The sequence below is a fragment of the Equus caballus genome, chromosome 9, assembly GCF_041296265.1.
Source record: "Equus caballus isolate H_3958 breed thoroughbred chromosome 9, TB-T2T, whole genome shotgun sequence".
Classification (NCBI taxonomy): domain Eukaryota; kingdom Metazoa; phylum Chordata; class Mammalia; order Perissodactyla; family Equidae; genus Equus; species Equus caballus.
The window spans coordinates 6173810-6180089 of record NC_091692.1 but is presented as its reverse complement, the minus strand read 5'-3'; positions in this window follow the sequence as shown (position 1 = coordinate 6180089).

The following is a 6280-nucleotide window of genomic DNA, read 5'->3' as shown; positions in this document are numbered from 1 at the left end:
AATTATTCTAAATAAAATACGAAGAGAAAAAAATAGACCAAGATTAAGCTGTGAGATCATATTAAGCTGCCTGACATCCAGGTAATTGGAGTCTTGGAATGGTGGTGGTGGGCTGGGTGGATGGTTTGTGTGTGGGGGGGGGGGTGTCTCTGGGGGGGGGGATAGGATAGAAAAAATCCTGTGAAGAAATAATGGCTGAAAAATTTCCAAATTTGGTGAAAACTAAAAACTCACAGTTCAATGAAGCTCAACATATCTCAAGAATAAATCTTTATATCTTTCAATAATAAAAGTTATTGTGAAATTTTAAAACACCAAAACCTCATGAATCAGATCTGAGAGATGTTTGAACATCTCTCCCCACCTAGGTCAACACACGTGCCTAGACACTTCTGCTAAACCTGTGAGGTCCAAACAGTATCCTTTAGCCACATGAAATGAGCACCTCAAATGTGGCTAGCGTAGTTGAGAAACTGAATTTTTAATTTCATTTAATTGTAATTAACTTAATTTACAAACTAGTGCTCAATTCGGTTATAAGAAAGCTTTAAGTATGTTTGGAACAACTTGGGTATGTGAATCTACTTTTTCAACTTTAAAATTTATAAAATTTATATACAGACCTAGTATTTCTGATTGAAATTTGCATCTGAATTGAGATGTGCTCTAAGTATAAAATATATATTGGATTTCAAAGACTTAGTATATAAAGAATGTAGAATGTCTCATTAATATTTTTATATTGATTTCATGTTGAAATATTATTTTAGATGTATTTGGTTAAGTAAAATATATTGTTAAAATTTATTTCATCTTCTTTTTGCCTTTTTTGAATGTGGCTACTGAGAAATTTAAAATCACATATGTGTCTCACATTATATTTCTACTGGGCAAGAAGATCAGTTACTCATTATTAATGAGTGTGCAGATAATGTATGATTTGAAGTACTAAAATACTGAAGTGTTAAAAATAAAAGAAATTTTGTGAAAGGCAACATGTTACTCTGAAAAGAAATAAAAATACTTTGAAATAAAATTATAATGCTGCCCCTCTAGTGACCGTAAGGAAGGAGTAAAGAAATGAGAGAAAAGTTGTAAAAGTAAATCATCCTTAGATTGAAGAAGTGTTAAAAAAGAGAATAAAGGTATTAATCAGACATCTAAAGGTATTTCCAGCAAGGCATCCTTAGAGTGGGAAAACTTCGGTTTGGAAGTTGCAAATTCCGGGATGTTTGCTAAAACTTGGTCTCACCACATCACAGTGGCACCTTGGTGATGGACCTCAGTTTGGGTAGTGCTTGATAGCTGGTCTATTATGTGTTGTGTTTTTAAATAAAATGTTTTCCAATATATCAGTTAGGTTATTTTTTCCTTTCTTTTTGGTTGTAAGGAACATACTGAAGATAACTTAAGAGACAAACTTTGAACTTGGATTTATTGGAAGAGATTTGGATGGTTCCCAGAATCAAACAAAATACTTTCAATTAGAGGAAGACCAGAAACCAGGGGGGCTCTGGCATGCACGGTGGCCAGATCCAAGGGAAAAGTGAGCTACTACCATTTTGAGCAAACTGTTATTCTGTTCAAGAGTCCGATTCTAGAGCCAGAATATTTGATTGGCCAAGTTTGGCTCATGTAACTACCTCTGGAGTCAGACAGCTAGACCCTCGTGAACTGGAAAGCAGAAAGGCTGGTTTGCTAAAGCAAGTCAGGTGTTCCTACCTGAAGAAGGGGGATTGGGTGTTGGCCACCTAAAACCTAAAAATACCACCTCAAGCAATAGATGTCCACCCAACAACTGAGAATAATTAAATCTGAGCTGCAGCATTTTCTCATTCTTGGCAAACAGAGAGTCTGAGCACTGATTTATTTAGTAGAAATTAGAGTAGCAAATAGTTCATACACCACAATTATATGTGTCTTCCTGAAACAAACTGGATAATGTGTCAACGTTAGCAATCCAAGCAAGAAGAAAGAAAAAAAAAGGAAAAACCCAGAGAAGCTACGGCTAATAAGAGTGTCTTGGTATCATTACATTACAGTCCTAGGGAACAAATTGATGAAATGCTAGTCAGTTTCTACTTCATCTCTCCATTTCCTTTCCCCTTTCTCCTTGATTTAAGACAAAGACTAGTGTTCCTGCTGAAGAAAGCATTTCTTGAAATAGCTAAAATCCTCCAACTTCAAATTCATGTAGCATCATTTGTTTCTTGGCTTGCCAGAAGTTTTATTGCAATATACACAAGACATTTGAGCTATTTTTCAGAAGAAAAAGACTTGTATACATTAAGGGAGTACAGATAGGGCAAAGCAGGAGAGCCGTTATTTAGAAGAGAGATGTCCAAACACTGAGCAAGGAGGCAATGCCTCTTAATATCCATGATTCTCCTGAACACTTCTAGTATTCACAGGCTAGTGAAGGGTATATATACACTATGATTTAGGATGTCAGGAGAATTAAGTATTCCCGTTCAGCAGTCGGAAAAAACTCCAATTCAGACTTGACTGTGGAGCACTTAAAGGGTGACGTGTGTGGTTGATTATTTTGATTGTATACAGCATAATGTGTGTATGAAGATTCTATATGCTTGTATTATATACACACCATATTAATACAATATGTGTGTGTCCTGTACTCTTTTGAAAATCTCCCAATCCTCGCCCTCCATACCTTCCTGCATTTCCTTTAATCCCAACTCTTGCTTTTCTTTCTCTTTGAATGACTCAGTTCTCTTTCTGCCTCACAAATATTAACCTTTCCCATGTTTTCCATGATTTTGTTATTTGCTCTCTCTTCATTCTGTATTCTCCATAGATCTCATCTTAAATTATAGCTTCACTGTCACTTCTATGGGAATGACTAAGAGTTCATACATAAACTTATTCAGTCAACCAAAATTTACTAAATACCTATTATACTTGAAGCTCTGAATTAGTATGGGGATTAAAATTTAATAAAACATAGTCCCTGTCATCACTTATATTTTCAGCCATGACCTCTACCCCAAGTTCCAGTCAACTAGAAGTTAGAAGTTTCCTCTAGTTTTCCTGCCATCTCTTCACTAGCAACATCTTTGTATTAAAGTCTATTTTATATGGTACTAGTATAGCCATTCCAGCTCTCTTTTGGTTTCAGTTTGTATGGAATATCTTTTTGTATTGTTTTACTCTCAATCTATATCTATGTCTGAATCAATCTATATCTATGTCTGAATCTAAATTGTCTTTTGTAGACAGTACATAATTAGATATTGCTTTTTTATCCATTTGCTAATCTCTGCCTTTTTAATTTGAGAGTTTGTTTACATTTAGTGTAGTTATGGTATCTGCCATGTTGCTGTTTGTTTTTTGTGTCTTATGTCTGTTTTTTCCTCAATTCCTCCATTACTTTCTTCTTTAAGGAAGTTAATAAATAAAAGTTAAATAAATGTGTTTTAGTGTACCATTTTAATTCCCTTGCTGTTTCTTTTACTATGTAATCTGAAGTTATTTTCTTAGTGATTTCCTTGGGGATTACAAATAACAGCTTAATTTATAATAAACTAGTTCAGATTTAGTACAAACAATTTCAATAGTATACAAAAACTTTGCTCCTATATGTCTCCATCTCCCCATTATGCTGTGCAAATTACATCTTTATACATATATGCCCATCAATATGGATTTATAATTATTGCATTATGTACTTGCCTTTTCAGTAAAATTAGAAAAAAAGAGGAGTTATAAACAAAAAATACATTAATGCTGTCTCTTCTATTTACCTGTGTAGTTGCCTTCACTGGTGTTTTTCATTAACTTATGTTGATTCAAACTACCATCTAGTGTGCTTTTATTTCACCTTGAAGTACCCCTTTTAGTGTGTCTTATAGGGCAGGTCTACTAGCAATAAATTCCCTCAGTTTTTGTTAATCTGGGAATGTCTTGATTTTCTCTTCATTTTTTTGAAAAATAGTTTTGCCAGATATATAGTTCTTGGCTGACAGTTTTTCCCCTTCAACACTTTGAATATGTTATTCCACTGCCTTCTGGGCTCCATGGGTTTTGGGGAGCAATCAGCTGTTAATCTTATTGAGGATCCTTTATACGCGATGAATCTCTTCTCTCTTGCTGCTTTCAAGGTTCTTTGTCTTTGTCTTTCGACAGTTTGATTATAATGTGTCTAAGTGTGGATAGCTTTGCGTTCTTCCAAGTTAGGGTGCATTTTGCTTCTTGGATGTGTTGTTTCACATCTTTCATCAAATTTAGGAAGTATTTGGTCATTATTTCTTCAAATATTCTTTCTTCTCCTTTCTCTCCTCTCCCTTTGGGGGTCCCATCACATACACGTTCATATGTTTGATGGTGTCACACAGCTCTTTTAGGTTCTGTTCATTTTTCTTTATGCTCCTTAGACTAGATAATCTTAATTGACCTATCTTCAAGTCCACTGATTCTTTCCCTGCCTGCTCAAGATCACCATTGAATTCCTCCAGTAAATTTTTAATTTCAGTTATTGTATTTTTCAACTTCAGAATTTCTATTTAGGTTCTTTATAGAACTGCTTTTTCTTTATTGACATTTCCTATTTGGTGAGAAATTGTTCTCATGCTTTCCTTTAGTAATTTAGAAACTGTTTGTTTTAGCTCTTCAGACAAATTTAAAATAGCTGATTTAAAGTCTTTGACTAGTAAGTCCAACATCTGGGCTTTTCTAGGAACAGTTTTTATTGATTGCTTTTTTCCTGTGTACACACCATACTTTTTTGTTTCTTTGTGTGTCTCATAATTTTTTGTTGAAAACAGGGCATTTTGAATATTAGGTATTTGAATATTATAACCCGTCCCTTAGAGGTTGTTGTTGTTGCTTCCTGTTTGTTTGGTTACTTTTCTGAACTAATTTTGTGAAGTCTGTAGTCTTTGTTGTCTGTGCCCCTTGAAGTCTCTGTTCCATTAGGGGTTAGCTAAGAATTGGACACAGATTTCCTCAAGTGCCCGGAGCCAAAATATATTGTATAAACTGATATATTCTGCATAAAGTGGTGTGTGATGCTCTCTGCACCTTTTATGAATCTATAATAACAATCCACATGATTTCTTAACATTTCAGTAAGACTCTTTCTTCCTTGAACGTGACATATGCAGAGTTCACACTACATGGGAAATCAGGCTTATATTTAGTTTGTACGTTCCCCAGTTCATCCATTTGTTCATGTGTTCATTCAACAAAGACTGATGATAGATGTTAATTTAAACAAGACACAGATCTTGCTCTTAGGTGGGTCACAGTCTAGCTGTGTGACCTTGGGAAAGTTTCTTAGTCTCTCTGAGGCTGAAATTCTTTAATGATGTAATAGGAATACTATCAATGATCTCCCTGGGTTGTCATGAGAATTAAATGGGAGTATGTAGGTAAAGCTAGTACAGCACCTGGTACAAAGTTAGTGCTTAATAATGCTTTCTTCCTGCTCTTGTCAATGCTCAAAGCCACAGAGGACTGTGAGGAACAATGATCACATCTGTCATATGCTGTCTTTGTGCCAACTGAGTGTGAAGGGTCTTATTCAATGTTTCATTTAGTTGTAAAACATGGCGATGAAGTAGGTATTAATATAGTAGATATTAATTAATATAAGTAGCCATTAATAGTAAAACTGAAGGTGGTGCAAAGAGATTAAGCAACCTCCCGAGCCCACACAATTGCTAAATGAAGATTAAGAATGTGAATTCGGGTCTCCTTTAGTCCGATATCTGTATCCTCAACTTCTTCCCTCTATGTCTGCTGGTACCTGTGCTTCTCTCACTAGATGACACAGGCGTAAAACCCTCAAGGAGATAGTTCTAGGGCAGCAGAACCCAAGAAAGGACCATTCCTTGCTGTTTCTTGGCTCAGAGGGCAGCAGAGAGCCAGGTTGTGACAAGGGTGAGCCCTCCAGAGTGCAAGTCAGACTCGACCTTCTCTGCTGGCATTGCTCCTGGAAGGTTATTTTAATTTGGACAATGCAAAATCATAGGCCTAAAGCTGTGTAATGAGCTCTTGGAAACCAGGCCAGATGGATAGGATTTTAAAATATTTATTTACTTATGTATTTATTTTTCTGACAGTTTTTCTTAAAGAATATTCCTCCTCTTGGCAGAGAAAGAAAGCAAACCTCAGCCAAAAAATATTAAGCCAATAACAGTTCAAAAACTAATAAAGAATGCTCCCCTCAGTTCCTATTTGAAAGGTAGCCCTTCTGTAGCTTCGTTCTTAGTCAAGATCGAAGAGTTCAAGGTCATATTTTAAAACTAAGGTCTAAAGGAAT